This window comes from Papio anubis, chromosome 10 (genome assembly GCF_008728515.1).
Source record: "Papio anubis isolate 15944 chromosome 10, Panubis1.0, whole genome shotgun sequence".
Classification (NCBI taxonomy): Eukaryota; Metazoa; Chordata; class Mammalia; order Primates; family Cercopithecidae; genus Papio; species Papio anubis.
This window is the reverse complement of record NC_044985.1, coordinates 59,353,188-59,372,246: the sequence shown is the minus strand read 5'-3', so window position 1 is coordinate 59,372,246 and position 19,059 is coordinate 59,353,188. Positions and strand designations below refer to the sequence as shown.

Sequence of the window (19,059 nt, the reverse complement as noted above, 5' to 3'; positions counted from 1 at the left end):
GCTTTATTTCTGGGTTCTCTATTCTGTTCTATTGGTCTATGTGCTTATCTTTATACCAGTACCATGCTTTTATGGTAACTATGGCCTTAGAGTCTAGTTTGAAGTCAGGTAATGTGATGCCTCCAGATTTGTTCTTTTTGTTTAGTCTTGCTTTGGCTACATGGGCTCTTTTTTGGTCCCATATGAATTTTAAGATTGTTTTTTCTAGTTCTGTGAAGAATGATGGTGGTGTTTTGATGAGAATTGCATTGCATTTGTAGATTGCTTTTGGCAGCCTAGTCATTTTCACAATATTGATTCTACCCATCCATGAGCATGGGATGTGTTTCCATTTGTTTGTGATTTCTTTCAGCAATGTTTTGTAGTTTTCCCTGTAGAGGTATTTCATCTCCTTGGTTGGGAACATTCCTAAGTATTTTATTTTTATTTTTGCAGGTATTGTAAAAGGGGTTGTGGTCTTGATTTGATTCTCAGCTTGGTTGTTGTTAGTGTATAGCAGAGCTACTAATTTGTGTACATTAAATTTGTATCCTGAAACTTTCTGATAGGATTGCTTGTTGGTTTCTTGCTGATTTGTTCAAGTTCCTTGTAGGTTCTGGATGTCAGTCCTTTCTAGGAGCTTTTTGGATGAGTCTTTAGGGTTTTCCAGGTATAGGATCATATCACCAGTAAATAGCAACAGTTTTACTTCCTCTTAACAATTTCGATGCCCTTTATTTCTTTCTCTTGTCTGATTGCTCTGGCTAGGACATCCAGTACTATGTTGAATAGAAGTGGTGAAAGTGGGCATCCTTGCCTTGTTCCAGTTCTCAGGGTGAATGCTTTCTACTTTTCCCCATTCAGTATTATGTTGGCTGTGGGTTTGTCATAGATGGTTTTTATTACATTAAGGTATGTCCCTCTATGCTGATTTTGCTTAAAGGAATGCTGAATTTTGCTAAATGCTTTTTCTGCCTCTATTCTGATGATTATGTTGTTGTTATTGTTGTTGTTATTATTATTATTATTATTATTATTATTATTATTATTATTATTTTGAGTCAGAGTCTCACTCTGTCACCCAGGCTGGAGTGCAGTGGTGCAATCTTGGCTCACTGCAAGCTCCACCTCCTGTGTTCACGCCATTCTCCTGCTTCAGTCCTCCAAGTAGCTGGGACTACAGGTGCCCACCACCATGCCTGGCTAATTTTTTGTATTTTTAGTAGAGACAGGGTTTCACCATGTTAGCCAGGATAGTCTCGATCTCCTGACCTCGTGATCCTCCCGCCTTCGCCTCCCAAAGTGCTGGGAGCCACTGCCTGTAATCCTAGCTATTCAGGAGGCTGAGGCCAGAGAATTGCTTGAACCCGGGAGGTGGAGGTTGCAGTGAGCCAGAATCATGCCATTGCACTCCAGTCTGGGTGACAATAGCAAAACTCCATCAAAAAACAAAAACAAAGACAAAAAAACTCCCCAAAACAAAAAACTTGTGGGATGCAGTAAAAGCAATGCTAGAAGGAAATTTAAAGCATTGAATGTATATATTAGAAAATAAAAAAGATCCAAAATCAATCATCTAAATTTTCACCTTGAAAAACTATGAAAGAAGAGAAAATTAGATCCAAAGTATACAGAAGAAAAGAAATTAGAGCAGAAACCAATGAAATTGAAAATGACAATCAATAGAGAAAAACTGATGAAACTAAAAGCTAGTTCTTTGAAAAGATTAATACAATTAACAGGACTTTCCAGGCTAAGAATAAAAAGAGTGAAAACAAATTACTAATAGTAGAAATGAAGGAGGGAGCATCACAAAAAATCCCATGGACATTAAAATGATAGTCAAGAAATACTATGAACAATTTTATGCCCACAAATTTGATAACCAAAACCCCCAAAACCTGCCAGAACTAGTAAGTGAATATGGCAAGGTCACAGGATGAACTATTAATATTTGAAAGTTAATCACTTTCCTATGTACCAGCAATGAACAAGTAGAATTTGAAATAAAAAATACAGTATCATTTATATTAGCACCCTCCCCCCACCAAAATGAAATGCTTAGGTATAAATTTAACAAAGTATGTTCAGGATCTATAGGAAGAAAACTAAAAATTCCAATGAATGAAATCAAAGAACTTAGTAAGTGCAGAGATATTCCATGTTCATGGATAGGAAGACCCAATATTGTCAAAATGTCATTTCTTCCCAACTTGATCTATAGATTCAGTGCAATCCCAACCAAAATCCCAGCAGGTTATTTTGTAAACATCAACAAACTAATTCTAAAGTTTAAATGGAGAGGCAAAAAAAAAAAAACCCAAACAGCACAATATTGAAGGAGAAAAACAAAGTTGGAGGACTTACTATAAAATTGCCATAATCAAGACAGTGTGGTATGGGCAAAAGAACAGATGAACAGATCAATAGAAGAGAATAGGGAGCCCAGAAAAAGACCTACATAAATATAGTCAACTTATCTTTGGCAAGAAAGCAAACGCAATACAGTGAAACAAAGATAGTCTTTTCAACAAATAGTGCTGGAATAACTGGACACACACAAGTGAAAAAAAAAAAAAAAGGAGAATCTAGACACAGACCTTAAACCCTTCACAAAAATTAATTCAAAATATACCTAAATGTAAAATGTAGAACTATAAAACTCATGGACAATAACAAGAGAAAGCCCAGATGACCTTGGGTATGTAATTGACTTTTGCTACAACACTGAAAGCACAATCCATGAAGAAACAATTGATAAGCTGGACATTATTAAAATTAGACACTTACTCTCTGTAAAAGACAATGTCAAGAGAATGAGACTATAAACCGCAGACTGGGGGAAAGTATTTGCAAAAGACACACCTAATAAAGAACTCTTATCGAAAATATACAAAGATCCCTTAAAACTTAACAATGAGAAAATAAATGACACAATTTAAAAATGTGTCAAAGACTTTAATAGACACTTCACCAAAGAAGATAAATAGATGGCAAATAAGCATATAAAAATGCTTTAGGCGAGGCATAGTGACTCATGCTTGCAATCCCAGCACTTTGGGAGCCTGAGGCAGGAGGATTACTTGAGGCCAGGAGTTTGAAATCAACCTGAGCAACGTATCAAGGCCCTGTCTCTACAAAAAATAAATAAAAATAACTGGGTACAGTGGCACATGCCTATAGTCACAGGTGCTCAGGAGGCTGAGGCAGAAGGATCACTTGAAATGAGCAGTTTGAGGGTGAATTGAGCTATGATCGCATCACTGCACTGCAGTCTAGGCAACAGAGAGAGACACTGATATGGTTTGGCTATGCCCCCACCCAAATCTCAACTTGCATTGTATCTCCCAGAATTCCCACATGTTGTGGGAGGGACCCAGGGGGAGGTCACTGAATCATGGACCTGATCTTTCCCGTGCTATTCTCGTGATAGTGAATAAGTCTCATGAGATCTGATGGGTTTATCAGGGGTTTCTGCTTTTGCTTCTCTCTCATTTTTCTCTTGCTGCCACCATGTAAGAAGTGCCTTTCACCACCTGTCATGATTCTGAGGCCTCCCCAGCCGCGTGGAATATAAGTCAAATTAAACCTCTTTTTCTTCCCAATTTTGAATATGTCTTTATCAGCAGCATGAAAACAGACTAATATGGACCCTGTCTCGAAAAAAAAAATGCTCTACATTATGGAAATGAAAATGCAAATTAAAACAATGAGATATCACCACACATCTATTAGAATGGCCAAAATCTGGAATGCTGACAACACCAAATGCTGGTGAGAATATGGAGCAACAGGAACTCTCATTCATTGCTGGTTGGAATGCAAAATGGTATGGCAGCTTTGGAAGACAGTTTAGTAGTTTTTTTGTTTTTTTGACAGAGTCTCACTCTGTTGCCCATGCTGTAGTGCAGTAGCATGATCTTGGCTCACTGAAACCTCTGCCTCCCAGGTTCACACAATTCTCTCTCTTGGCCTCCCAAGTAGCTGGGCTTACAGGCACCTGCCACTACGCCTGGCTAATTTTTGTATTTTTAGTAGAGACATGGGTTTCATCATCTTGGCCAGGCTGGCCTTGAACTCCTGACCTCATGATCAACCCACCTCGGCCTCTCAAAGTGCTGGGATTACAGGCATGAGCCACTGCACCCGGCTGTAGTGTCTTAAAAAAAAAAAAAAAAAAAAAAAGTAAACTTACTCTTACAACACAATCCAGTCATTGTGATCTTTGGTGTTTTTTCAGAGGAATTGAAAATTTATGTCCACACAAAAATCTGCACCTAGTAGTCTTACTCATAATTGCTAAAACTTGAAAGCAACCAAGATGTTCTTCTGTATGTGAATGGATAAATAAAATGTGGCATATACAGATGCTGGAATATCCTTTAGTGATAAAAAGAAATTAGCTTTGTGAATGGCTTCATACAGCCAAGAAAAGACCTGGAGGAACCTTAAATGCATACTACTAAGTGTAAGAAGCCAATCTGAAAAGGCTACCTATTGGATGATTCCAACTCTATGGCATAGTTCTGTAAAAGGCAAAACTATAGAGTCAATTAAAAAAAAAAAAGATCATTGGTTGCCAGGATTAGGGGCAGGTGAGGTGAGGAAATGAACAGGCAGAGCACAAAAGATTTTTCGGGCTGTGAAAATAATCCTGTGATACTAGAATGATGGATACACATTGTTACACATTTATCCAAACCCATAGAAAGTACTAAGAGTGAATCCTCACATAAATTACGGACTTTGGGTGATGATGATATGTCTGTATAAGTTCATCAATAGTAATAAATGTATCCTTCTGGTGGGGGAAGTTGATAATTGGGGAGGCTATGCATGTGTGGGGTTATATGGGTAATCTCTGCATTATTCTCTCAATTTTGCTGTGAACCAAAAACAGCTCTAAAAAATAAGTTTAAAAACCCACTAAAACCACAATTTAAAATAATTTTATTTAACACTTTCAAGATAATAATAAATATGGTTTGGATCTGTGTCCCCAGCCAAATCTCATATCAATTATAATCCCCAATATTGGAAGTGGGGCCTGATAGGAGGTGATTGGATCATGGGGGAAGTTTCTCGTGAATAGTTTAGCAATATCCCCTCGGTGCTGTTTTTGTGATAGTGAGTGTGTGAGTGAGTAACTGTAAGATCTGGTTGTTTAAAAGTGTGCAGCGCCCCACCCCCTGCTTCCTCCTGCTTCAGTCACTTGAAGTGCCCACTCCCCCTTTACCTTCTGCCATGATTGTAAGTTTCCTGAGGCCTCCCCAGAAGCCAAGCAGATGCTGCCATGCTTCCTTTACAGCCCACAGAATTGTGAGCCAATTAAACCTCTTTTCTTTGTAAATTACCCAGTCTCAGGTGTTTCTTTATAGCAATATGAGAATGGACTAATACAGTAATACATAGAAAAATTAGAATAGGGCCAGGTGCAGTGGCTCACACCTGTAGTCCCAGTACTTTGGGAAGGCAAAGTGGGTGGAGCACTTGAGGCCAGGAGTTCAAGACCAGCCTGGCCAGCACAGCAAAACCCCATCTCTACTAAAAATAAAAAAAATTAGCCAGGCATGGTGGTGGGCGTTTGTAATGCCATCTACTCTGGAAGCTGAGGCATGAGAATTGCTTGAGCTCAGAATGTGGAGGTTGCAGTGAGCCGAGATCATGCCACTGCACCCCAGCCTGGGTGACAGAGTGAGACTTTGTCTCGAAAATAATAATAATAATAATTTGGGTTACGTTAATATTAACAGAGTTAAAGCAATGTAAGTTTTGATGGTACAAGATTCCTTTGATCCATTTAACTTACTATTTCTATGAGGTAAATTCCTGCCTATTTCTGCCTATGTTGGTTTTTAAAATTCTTTGCTTAGTTTTGTTTGTTTATTTTAAGAATCCCTGTCTTTAAAAATCTAGAGTAAGATTTTTTAGGTACAATGTAACATTTGAAGAAGAATCATGCTTCTTGAATAATTTGAATTATAACTTGTCTCCATCTGCCCCAAATAATACCTGTGTTAAGGAATTCAGAAAGAATATTCACAGCTTGGGAAAGTCTATGTTCAAATAATGGTACTCTTGGCCACAATGGACTGTAGCTTTTTTTACAAAACAATTTGTTCTTGAATATTGGAGTCAAAACACAGAAAACCCCACTATAATACCCTTGCTGTGTCATGAATGGGGTTTCACTGTGAGTAAATCATATCCCCTGTGTAGATATTAGGGAGGAAGGTACATTGTGCATTGAGGCCCTGCAGCTTTGTGACAATGCTAGTTTTTCAGTAATCAACAAGAACAAGACTAAATCCCAACTCTGTTCCATGTGAGCTCCTGCTAGGCCCACATAGTGAGTTGAAAGCGCATGGACCTTGGAGCCACAGAGTCTGCATTCAACTCTACCTCTTTCATTTACAAGCTGCAGGACACTGAGAAAGTCATTTACACTGCCTGAGCTTACAGTTTTTATTTGTAACAAAATTACACCTTCTGTCCAGGATTATGAGAAATAGAGATACAATATAATATATAAATAGACCTGCAGATATTATGAGCTCAAAAGTGACCACTCTTACTATCTTTACCACTCATGATTACTAAAAGTGAACACTATCACTATTGTTATTTGGCCTTGAGATATGTTATGTTGGATTCCTGTTTACCTTTGATTTATCCCTCCAACTGAATAGTGATTGCCTGGAGGGCAAACATGCCAATGCCTTCATCTTTATAATCCTTACAGCCCTCGGGATAATGTCTTACACTCGATAGGAGCTGAGTAAAAATATTTGTTCAATGAAGATGACTCTATAAGTGGAATGATTGAAAGGTGATGAATTATGTTGAAGTTCCTTTAACACAGTCATGCATAAGTTTTAGTGCATTGGAGTGACCTGGGGAGCTTCATAAAACACAGATTTCTGTACACCACCTCCCACCCAAAGAGATTCTGATTCAGTTGGCCTAGAGATAACATTTTAACAAATTCCCTGGGTAATTATGATGCAGCTGGTTCATGTGTTGATAACATTTAGAGAAATCGTGCTTTGCTGGATACATCCATATCATGCTGTGTCCTGTTGTAAAGAGATGCCCATATAATATGTAAAGTAGGAATTGATAATTGTTTAAGTGAAAATTTGGTCTGCAGGGTCATTCAAAAATTCACTTTATCATTCAGGTGCCAAGCAGATATTATAAAACTAATCAAAACTTATTTTTCAGAAGTTAATTAACATGTTTTATGTCCTAGTTATCTTAGCCAAAATTATATATGAACATGCTGTCTTTTTGGCTCCAACTTGCCATGTGAAAAGAAAATAGAAATGGAATAAAATGCCCAATGGGCATTATACTGCAAATACATTTATCCTGCAGCAAAACATTAATTTATAAAGATAACTATACTGCATTATGCATACAATTCATCCGCAGTTGCCCCCAAATTAAACTCTTAGTGAGACATTTCCTTTCTCTAGCTGCCGCTATTTAGGGCAAAGGCTTAGAACCAGTAACAAAATAATTGTACTTTCCAGGAGTGGTGCCCTAAAGTACTTCTTTTTAATATTAAGAAGAACTGAATAAAATTAAGAAAACTGATGCAAGAGTTATATCATCCTTCCAACATAGGGACATAGGGACAATTTAGAGACAGTCAAATAAGATTTTTTACTTCATGAGAACAAGTCATATAGGGAAGAACTGCAATTTACTTTCAATTTTCACCCAACGACTTCACAATATTAAGAATAATGCCTATTTTCAGGTGAATAATATTTTAAAAAGAGAAAAGAGGGAAACATTTTCTAGTTTAGGCTATAAAACTGAAACTAATGATTTTGATGTCTCCTCTGCTTTTATATATTTACAAAACTGGATCTTTAAATTATCAAAAATAAGATATAAAATTAGTTTACTAACAAATCAAAGTTCTGTAAAAGTTATTAGTGTATCATATATGTATTCTGGAACTCAATGAATATCCAACAGTCTCAGACACTACCATGGGTTCTACACTGAAATTAACATAACTGGCCCTTATTGTTACATCTATTGTAGCCCATCTCAAACATTTCCCATTCTGAGAATATGAAAAAAATTAGACTTTGGGGAAAAAGTGTATTCTTAGATCTTGATTCTATTCCAACTCTGAAATAATTACAGTAATTACAAAGATAAAGGGTAAAAGTCACAAAGTGCTGGCTGGGACATTCCAGAGCAGGAGAAAGCTTGGCGCCATTTTTATAGTTATGCCTGTTAAGATTTAATAGACGGAAAGTTTCATTAGTGAGCTGTGCTGCAATTAACTTCAAGGAGGTTCCAGACTACTGTATGTTGCTGTTACTGACAGAAAACTGTTTAGATTTCCTTATTGAAAGAGTATATTAGATTTTCAACACTTCAATTATGAAAACTAGTAAGAGGCGCAATTTTAAAAAATTTAGTGTACAGGCTAGTTTTTTCTTATCACATAACACATGGTAATCATGGGTTTTTATTCTTCAATGGACATGCCGATTGTTGACTATCTAGGAGTAAGTTGCTTTTGTGTATATTAACTTAGACATAATTCTCCATCTCTCTTGCTAGCTCATAAAATCATGTCCTAATTTGAATTATGACAAAGTTGGAAACATTTCTATAAATCAAATAGTTTTTTGAATCACATACTCTACATTTAATATAAAACGCTTGCTATCAACTCTGACAATTTTGGCAAATACTACAGAATAAAAGCTATGGAATCTAGTGACTTGCTTTTCTCCTATCACCAGAATTCTTGCTGGCCAGATTCTTCCTGGCTAGAATTCTTGCTGCACCAGAATTCTTGCTGGCTAGCTTGGAATCTAGACCTTAGAGATATGGGTAGGTATCTGCAGATTCCTCCTCAGTGGAAATGAAACTGTTGCTCCCCTTTATCTGTGCAAACCATCCAAAGTCATCTGAGGCTGCTCGTCGTAAAACTACTACCATGGTCTAGGTTTTTTGCCATTCAGTAGACTTTCTGAATTCTGCATGTTAATTTCTGTACCCTACTATATGACTAAACTGCTATGATCCTCACTGTTATATTTTATTGTATTAAACAATAGGTTCACTACAATAAAATAGGTTCAGAATTTTTAATGACCTGAAGAAAAAACCCTGCATTTTATGACTTTTAAAATCTGTCTTGATGCTCTTTCTTCTGGTTACAACCCATCCACTCCCTTTTATTCTACACATGTTTCTATTAATAGACTGCAGACTCTTGTAAGTGTGGTAGGCATGTAACCATGATAAGTACTTTCAGAGAGATGATAGCCCTTTCAGACCAGAAGAATACAGTTTGGTGCCTAGGAACAGCAATTGAGTTTGACAAACAGCTATGGAGTGCCAGAAAGACTAGAGTTTTCATCTACATGGAATTATCCCATGGACCAATATGTGGGCTGCTGTCTGCGCAGCACAGATGAATCCATTTTGCACTACTTAAGAGTGAAGTGTGAAGGTGGGTGACATATGATTTTTGCCTTGTATCATGTTGTAACATGCTGTTGCAGAATTGTGAGTGGTTGGGAGGCCGTGGTCTGACTACCGGACTAAACTTTCCCTGACATTGTTTCTGAAGTACCACTCTCTTCCCAATACATGATTTTCTACAAAGTTCTAATGCTCCTTATTTTTCTTGTCCTTCTTTAATTCATTAGACTTGGCCACACTGTCTCAAAACATGACAGGTGTGGGAAGAAAAGAAATATGGTGTCATGGCAGGAAGCCATGCTTAGAGATTCTGCAGTGCCCTCAGGAGATGACATGACTGGATACAGATCATGTTGTGGGGACCATATCACAACTAGACTCCACAACCTTTCCTACACACCACAGTTTTCTGTGCTTTGATGTTTTAGTAAGTTAGGTTCTGTTCCTTGGAAAATTACTCTTGGTTTAGTTTTGAGAAATCATTACTACTTGGATTAAGTTTGGGTCAGAGTTTAAGAGATCAGTATGTTTATTTGGGTTTTATATATTTATGGTTAGTTCTAGTTTCTGCTCTTAAACACCAGCAACAAATTCTCTGGGTTTGATAAGCATTGCATCACATTTCTTTATGTCTCCTTGTGACATGGTGTTTGGAACGTGGAGCTAGAAATCAAGCTTTAGAATTACAGTCTTTTGTCGCAACTGAATGAGTTCTGACTTCAGGTGCAGCACCTTGGCATGATGTTATATATTTTTTAACTTCTCTATTAATCAATCTGTTTGTTTATCAGTTCTCTCACAGGAAGGTTGTTAGAATTAATTAATCTTTAAAATGAAGATAGGCAGTTTAACATTATCAGAACTGGTTTGTGGTGTGTCATATGGATTGCTACATTTTGCATATTTAGCTATCTTTTATTGGTCTGCATTTTCATTTGAAGAAACATTTAAATTTTTATAAGCAAGGACAGTATAATATACAATACTACTAAGCCTAATATTCAAGAATGTTTTCATACATGTCTTAGTATTAATTAGGGAGCAGTTCTTGTTTGACATGTTTACTTTTAATTCTTAATAGGTTTCCAAGTGGGGTAATGCAGTAAGTACCCAGAAAAACTAACAATTATCTAGTCTAAAGAGCTTTGTATTTCACTGTAAAATTAAAGTTGTGGGGAAATTGTGTTTTCATTCTACTCATATTAACCTTTTCTTATCCATATTAGCTAAAGGTTAACTTGTTCTTGCTATTTTTATGAAGTGAGAAGCAGGAACTTTGTCTTTTTATGAAAGGAAGCACAGGAGTGCCAAGCATTCATTAGAGATTGAAATTAGAAGCGACTGTGAGATTAAGTTAGAATGTAGCTCATTGTACAAGCCCAATTTGGACTTTTGGAGGTGCCGGTATTAGGAAGAGTGAACATAATTGCATATATGAAAGGTACCTTCATTCCCGCCCCCCACCCACACCCCTACCCCCCCACCCCGCCCACCCCAACATCCCTGGGCATGATGCTAGTGCGTTTGGAGACAGATCTCCGTGACTTTCTGGGACATGACTTTCTGGGAGGAAAATGCATCTCCACAGGTGAGTGTCACTCTCTCCAGGCACCTGAGTCCAGGGATCTGTTTTAAGTATAGCCCAAGGACCAAAAGGGAGTCTTCCTGTTTTCTCTTCTTTCTTTGTTTCTTTTTTAAAAAAGTTTCTGGCCCCATTACTATGTTCCCAAGTAGCTAACTCAATTTCTTTCTCTGCTCACACAATTGCACAATACAACCAAGGGAAATATTATTAGTATCTTCACAAAATGGCACAGTGGAAAATGATGGTTGGGTTTCCAGATCTCATTTCACAAATATGCAGGGAGCGGGAGAGCCTGAAGAGGAGGAGAGGGGTCAGTGACTGGCTTTCAATAATGGTAACTTCTCCCAGGAATCTGAGAAAATAAAATGGGAAATAACTCATGTTTATTTGATTCTTTAAAAAATTGATTGGAAACACTTTTAACCTCCCTGAAAGAGAAAAAGAGAACCCCCAATGTTTTAAAACACTAGTCTCCAGCCAGTGGGGTGGACATTTTGCTAGAATTCGGCTCATAATTTCTAAATGAATGAACAGAAATAAGAAAGGTATTATACTATTTTATGCTGAATTAACCTCACTATATACTGCTAAAGATCTATCTCTGGAGACACATCATAAAAACTAAACACTTTTACCACCATGGCAGTATTAAAAAGTATTTCATATTTTACTATTTGGGTGTAAAATTACTAATCAACGGTATGAAACGACCAGAAGAAAACAAGAGAAAAAGAGACTCATTGAAACATGCTGAAATATTCCCAAGCTTTCACTGAATGCCTTCACTTGTGTTTTTTCCCTTCATTTTTAGGGCCAGCATCTTTCAAATAAAAGACAATCTGTTTAGAATAATAGAAGCAGCATAGTAAATAACTGCTGCAAATGAACAAATTCTATTTTGCCCAATAGGATCATCGAGGCAGAAGAGCTTCTCTAAATGCGTCATTTATTTCAATGAAGGTCAAACGTTTTTTTAGGTTGTGGACTGTTTCTATATTGGAAAATTGCTTCCCCTCGTGCCAACACAAAAATGTATTGCCCCAGAATTAAGTGAATGGATTATATTCTCAAAGGAGTGGATGTCTGAGTTTTAGTTAATACAAATAAATATGGGTTTGGAATAAAGAACAAACATGGCCGTATAATTTTTAAGTCATAATATTCTGGAGAACGTTTCACAGACCCTTGGGATTGCCCAGTATTTCCCTGGACTATGCATAACCAGCCCCTCTCAGGGAGAAAAGTGAAAGACAAACACTTGCATTGCAGTTTGAGTGTCATCTTGTTGTGTCTTAGGCAGGCTTCTGGGACCCTCTAATCTTTCATTTTCCCCTCTCTATGCTATGCTTCCTTTCCTTTACATGGCAAAAAGGCATTAGAAGATTTAGGTGATGAAGGTGAATTCCTTCGTTTCTCATGAATGGTAGCTCTGGAGTCAGCTCACATTCAAATCCCTCTTCTGCTACTTACAATGCCTCAATTTTCTCATCAGCAAAGTGGGGATAACAATAGTTTTTTTGTCATGTAGGGATTTTGTAGGGATTATATACACACACACACACACACACACACACACACACACACAAAGTATTTAGTACTGTGTCTGGTACAAAGTAATTGCTAAAGAAATGCTATTGTTGTGCGTATTTTTATCCTTCAAATATCAGCACAAAGGCTGCCTCGTCTCTGAGCTTTCTTGGTTCTCCCAGGCAGTTTTGTACTTTGTGCATAATTCCAGTAGAGCCATTTGTTTTGTTTTATTTTTGTAGCAATTTTTAAAATTATTATCAGTTTGTTCCTATGTATGTTTCCTCAAAGACTGTAAACCCCTTGAGGTAGAACTAGAGGATGGTGCTTTATTTGTATATCCCTAACACTAGCACAGTGCCTGGCATCCAGTGTTTATGGCTAAATGAATTATTACATGGATGAACGAATGAATGCATGTTTTGCTTGTTGTTTCCCAATGTGCAGTCTCTCCTTCTTTCTTTAGTATTTCAAAGTCTAGCAGAGCATGTGGCTGTCCAGCTAATGATCACATTTCCCAGCCTCCCTTTAAGCTAGGTGTGGCCATCTGTGGAAGTTCTGGCCAACAGGAAATGTGTAGTGTTCCATTGATGGATTATTCCCTTAAGAGAAAGAGGCATATCCTCCATTTTCCATTTTCCTGCTGTCTCTGGATGGAATTGGTTGAGATGGTGAGATCTGGAGCAGCCATCTCAGACTGTGAGACAGATGGCACTGGTTAAGGGTGACACATGTTGAGGATGGCAGAGCAAGATTTAACAATCTCTGGGTTCCTAACGATGTGGAGCTGTGGACCCAGCCCTGGGTTGCTTGCGTTCAGACTTTTAAGTAAAAGAGAAATTTCTCTCTTGTTTGGAGCACTGTGTTGCTTTGGTTGTTTGTATTGGGCTGGGTGGATGATGAGTCTTTGTTTCAGTAGCTGAGCCATCTCCTAATACACTGTCCACAGAGCTGCATTTACTTAAGCCTGGACCTTTGATAGATAATTTTCTGCTGTAGATACTATTGATAAAAGTAAATGTGAATTAGATTACACTGCTGGTTACAACTGAGTAAGTGTGTGGATTAAATACAGAAACAAAGGCTTTAGTTTAGCTATTTAAAAAATCATTTAAACTTTATTATCACTCTATTCCCAGGTGCCTGATAGTTACTCCAACTGGTGATGGGGGAAGAGGAATAAAATGTTAGACACACCCTGTTACAGGACTGAGGGCAGGGAGCAGTGCCTACCCTAGGAAGTGTTTCTATTCAAATCTCGTTTAGGTGGGCAGGAAGGACAAGGTTTTGCCAGGCAACTGCTCTCATCTCAGCAAAACAAGCTTCCTCCCTACCCCATTCTCCTGTTGGCTAGCACAGTGCTTGTCCTGAAAAACAGGGTCCACAGAAAAAGAGTAGCAGCCCCTTTTGATCTCTGCTGTTTATTTGTAATAAACTGCTTTTTGACCTTCTAAGCAAGAGCTACTACACAGAGAGCTGTTTGAGTCTCTGGATCAGGAATTCAGGCTTGATATGTGGGTTATAAGTTTTCTGATGTCAACAAAAATTTACCTAGAGATTTACCAAGATGCTGTTCCAGAGATTTTCATTGTAAAGGAAATTACTCTGGAGAAAATTAAAAGGTATAGCAATAGCCTGATGTTCACTTCTGGGAAAGTATAGAAAATAGTGAAGAAACACGACTATACAGGTATATAGATACAGTTTTGAAACTTTGTTAAAGTATAGCATACATACAGGAAAGTGTCTAGACCATAAGTATACACTCTGATGAATTTTCACAAGCCAAAAACTTCCATGTTACAACTTATGAATTAAGAATTATGAAAATTCAAGCATCTTGTGTTATTCCTCTTAAATATTTTGGTTTAAAATTGAGCCGAAATATTTTAGAATCTAAAAATCATGACTACCTCCTATTTCCAACTTACAAATGTAAAATTGTAGAAGCACTGAATAAACGCTTGTTATTAATAAGAAATGTTATTATTTCAGCATTTTACCATGTAGCTCCAGATGTTAAAAATGTATGTTGCACATTCTTGGTGTTGACACAACTGTCACATAGATCGTGAGAATTTAGAGCGATTTGTCTCAGCCTCCTCTGTGCAGTCTCCTGGTAGGTTCCACATATGCTCTATTTCTCCTTAGTGCTTCTCTGGCATTTCAGGCACAAGTAATGACCCTCTGAAGGCCTCGGTTGTCACAGCTGTAGATGGGGCACAATGACTGTACACACAGGATTGTGCATATTAAACTATAAAATGTATATAAAGAGGTGTACATGACATTTGCATGTAGGAAGACGTTAATAAATGTTGTTTGTTATTATTATATTATGAATGCCAATATCAATTAATGCCATTGCTTCTGGGTTTGGGGAAGCAACAGAGATAGCCACATAATTGTACTGACTATGTAACGTTCTTTTTCAGGACAGCCTAGGCCTGAAGTAAGGTTGCCAAAGTTATGTTCTTTATAGATGGAATATGTTTCCTCTAGTGAGAGGCAGTTTGCATGTAGGCTTGTGGTTATGAATGTTTTTAACTGATGAGTTATCATGTTGGAATTGGTGTATCTCTGCAGAGAATATCTCCAAATGGTCTTAAAGGAATGTCATGTAGCATTTATTAGAGTCATTGCACTAGGGACACCTCCCACCTGCTTTGATTTAGTGACATTACTTCTGGTTAAAAGCCTTAGGTAAGGCCACACACGGTGGCCGGTGATTTGGATAATTGGAAGGAATGGCAGAGGCCTGTCTCTTTACAAGGAAGTTAGCAGTGACATGCAATTAAAGCAAACCTTGGGGGGAAGCCAGGTACCTCTAAGGATTATAGTAGATTGGGTCAAGTCAAACAATATTTATAGAATTCTCTCCTTTCACAAAGAATTTCTGCTTGATTGTTTTTAAGAAATAATTTCAGAGATAATGATGTTATTTTACATAAGTGGAACAAGAAGAAGAACATAACTTAAGCTTTATTTTTCTCATAACTTTTTGTACTACATAGGCCAGCTGCGAACTGTTCACCTGGCGGAGCGTCTGAACCTTACATTATCATGTATGTATTGGTGTGGTGTCTTCTGCTTTGAACGGTGCTTTCACATCCATTACCTAGTACAATCCCCACAAGTATAAGAGGCAAGGGAAGGAGTTACTATGATGTCCTCTTCAAACAAATAAATGGAAGCTGAGCTCTGATAAGGCATTTATCATAGTCCTTTTATGGTTGAGGCAAGACTAAAAGTTGAGTTTTATGACTCATGGTGTAATGTAATGGTTTCCAACACATGGAACTGTTTTCTCAAACATAAATGTATGTTCTTACTTTCTGTGCTTTCCAAGAGTACAGTTTTCTTTCTCTCCCTGATATGCTGGGGTGGTCATGAGTGCCTTGGAGAATAAGCTGAAAGTCCTAGACTTTGTCTTCAAAGAAAAAAAATGTACATACACACACACGTAAAAAATTACATTCACCTTCAGGCCGTCTCCTAAAATCTGCCTGGTAATAGAATAGGGTGTCTGGTAAAATGCTAGCCTGGGCTTGACTCCAGCTGGGTGGGGGCACCTGACATTCTCAGGAGAGAAGACAAAAGCAGGAACCAGGGTACCATTAATGTTTACTTAGCCCTTTACTCAACACTAGGTGCTGCACTGCACACATCATGTTGGTTCAAACCCCACAACAACTCTTGAAGCTGAGTGTTATTACTGGATTTGCTTTATAGATGAGGACACTAAGAACATCTCACCTGAATTCGAAGCCAGATGTCCACTTTCCCCCACTCTGCTGCACAGCCTCCTGAAGTGACAACTACGTGTCAGTGGTGAGTTGTTTTGCTGGTCGCCAGCCCGTGCCTGTGTGCGGTGGTGTGGCTGGGAAGGTGGAAAGGGGATTTTTTTGAAGCTTTTAGCAGTAAGTGTTCCTTGGGGAAATTGTTTTCTTGGGGGTGCCAGGTTAGAACTGTTAACAACTGTAGAAATGTGAAGTGTGAAAAGTGTTCAGATACAGGGACAGAAAAGAACAGGGCAGCATCCATTGGGTGGTCCATTTCTCTTGGGACATGTGTTGGATGTTCAACTGTCATATTAATGTTTATGTATTCCATGCTCCATGTTCTCGCTGACTTGGCAAATGATTCAGAAAGTTACTGAAATGAATGAAGTAAACTTCTTATGGGTAGAGCTGGGGCTGGGGAAAAGGAAAAGGGAAGTCCCTACATTTGGGGTTTCCTGAACCATAAATAATGATCCTGTTGCCATTCCCAGCAATATGCTTCTGTCATTAATTAACTTTTATGGAAAGCTATGGTGTTCATGACTTTGGCCTCTTCCCACTCTTGATCTATGTGGTGTTATGTGGTGTAGACAGCAGTGCTCACAGGTGGGATTTGTCTGACAGGGGGATTTGAATTAGTCTGATGTAAAGTGCCTGCTAATATATGGCATGCCACTGCACTGGGTGAGTAGGAAGGGAGAAAGCAATGATGATGTTCCCCTCTGTTGCCGCTGATTAGTTTTCCAGCACATACACATGGAATCAGAATATCCTGTTCTTCAGAATATCCTGTTCTCTGTTAGGCTTAATTTTAAGGTCAGATTTTTTTTTCTGGTGTTGTTGAGAGAGCTGGGCTGCCACTCAGATTCAGTGGTGTGGTGCTGTGTACTTCAGAGAAGGGTCCATAAAGTTGGGAGGAGCAGGAGACAAGGGCCCCTCCGCGCTTGTCAGGCTCAAACATGTTCAAGACTCTAGCAAAAGAGATCTGAGCGGTGCTTTTTGAGGTGGCCCACATCAGTGTCAACAATGCTGCCAAAAAATTCTCTCTTACCATTGAACTAAAGCCCTTCTGCTAGGTTTTCAGAGCAGTGGTTTTTAAAATATTAGCGTACATCAGATCACCTGGAAGGCTTGTTATAGCACAAATTGCTGGTCCCCCTGCTCAGAGTTTCTGATTTCATAGGTCCAGGGTGGTACCTGAGAATCTGCATTTGTAACAAGGTCCTAGGTGATGCTGATGGTGCTGTTTCAGGAGCCAAACTTTGAAAACTACTGCCTTAAACTGACTATAAGGATAGTAGTTAATAATACGGGTTTGGGAGTTACACAGCTCTGAATTCAAATCCTGTTGTGCCGCTGTGAAATTCTAGAAAAGCTGCCAAGCCCAGGCTTCCTCACCTGTAGAAAGCGAATTACAAACATTTTGTTTGTTCTGTTTTGTTTTGGTTTGGTTTCATGAGGACCGAATGAGATAATCTATGTGAAGTGCTTAGCACAGTGCCAGGCACATGGAGGTGACATTACAGATGTGAGCTCATGCTATTGATATATTCTGCCTCTTAGAGCAAGGCCTCCAGTAATGCTGGGCCACATGTTAGGGCAAAGACACCAAGCTTAAGGAATCTCTTTAAAGTTAAGAAGGTCAGAGAAAATATAGGAGAGAATAATCAGTAAAGCAAAGACCATGTGACTTCTATTCCTTAAGGCTTTCTGATGTCTTGGGAAATAGAAAAGAAAACAAGCAAAGATATCTATTTTGTATTAAGCAGTGAGAAAGTCACCCTCCACCAAGAGATACCTTAGGAAGATGGGATTGAAATGGGAATCCTGAACTGACCATTGGGGCTATTAGCATTTCACATGTAAATTCCAGTAAAGTGTCAGATATGCAGAGGTGAGTGGACTTTTTTTCTAAATGGGCTTAAGTAAAAGGATAAAGGTTACACAAACCAGGGAGAGCAGCATACAATGGAAGGATGCAGCATTTTGTACAAGTGTGTTAGTCAGTGTTCTCCAGAGAAACAGAGCCAAAGGAGATAGATACATATTTATCTATGTAAATACATAGACAATATATTTTTGGCCCATGCCTTATTCAATTATGGAGGCTGAGAAGTCCCACGATCTGCAAGATGGAGACCCAGGAAATCTGATGGTGTCTTTTGAAGTCCTGAGAGGTGGAGAGCTGTATTGCCAATGGTGTAGATTCCAGTGTCAGTCTCAGAGCCTAAGGACCAGGAGCGCTAAAGGCAGAAGAAGATTGATATTCAGCTCAAGCAGTCAGAGAGCAAATTTAACTTTCCTCTGCCTTCTTTTCTATTCATACACTCAACAGATTGGATGAGTCCTGACTACAATGGGGAGGGCAATTTGCTTTCCTCAGTCTACCAATTCAATCTGATCTCTTCCAGAAACACCCTTCCAGGCATAGCCAGAAATAAGTTTAACCAGCTATCTGGGCATCCCTTGGCCCAGTCAAGTTAACACATAAAATTAACTATCACAACATGAGACATCTGTTTACAAAGATACTGTGTGCTGGGGCCAGTTATGAATCAAGTAATGTTTGTCATCCTGGAGCCAACTCACAACTGTCTTGATCTTATTTCTGGATTTTGATGGGCTCTTTGCTCAGTGGAGTGAAGTGTAACTTTCTCTCTCTTCAAGCTCTACCCCACTCCACTGGCAAAATAATTACCAAGAAAATATTTACAAAAATTAATT

General features: G+C 38.4%; 1 long non-coding RNA gene across 1 annotated transcript in view; it reads left to right on the top strand.

The window, feature by feature from the left end:
- LOC103876335 overlaps window positions 1-19,059 on the top strand; it is a 97,328-nt gene that overhangs the window by 67,923 nt on the left and 10,346 nt on the right. Inside the window, exons 2-3 of the long non-coding RNA XR_002516166.2 lie at window positions 15,568-15,618; window positions 16,286-16,384. This is a non-coding gene — a long non-coding RNA (uncharacterized LOC103876335). The remainder of the gene's footprint in view (window positions 1-15,567; window positions 15,619-16,285; window positions 16,385-19,059) is intronic.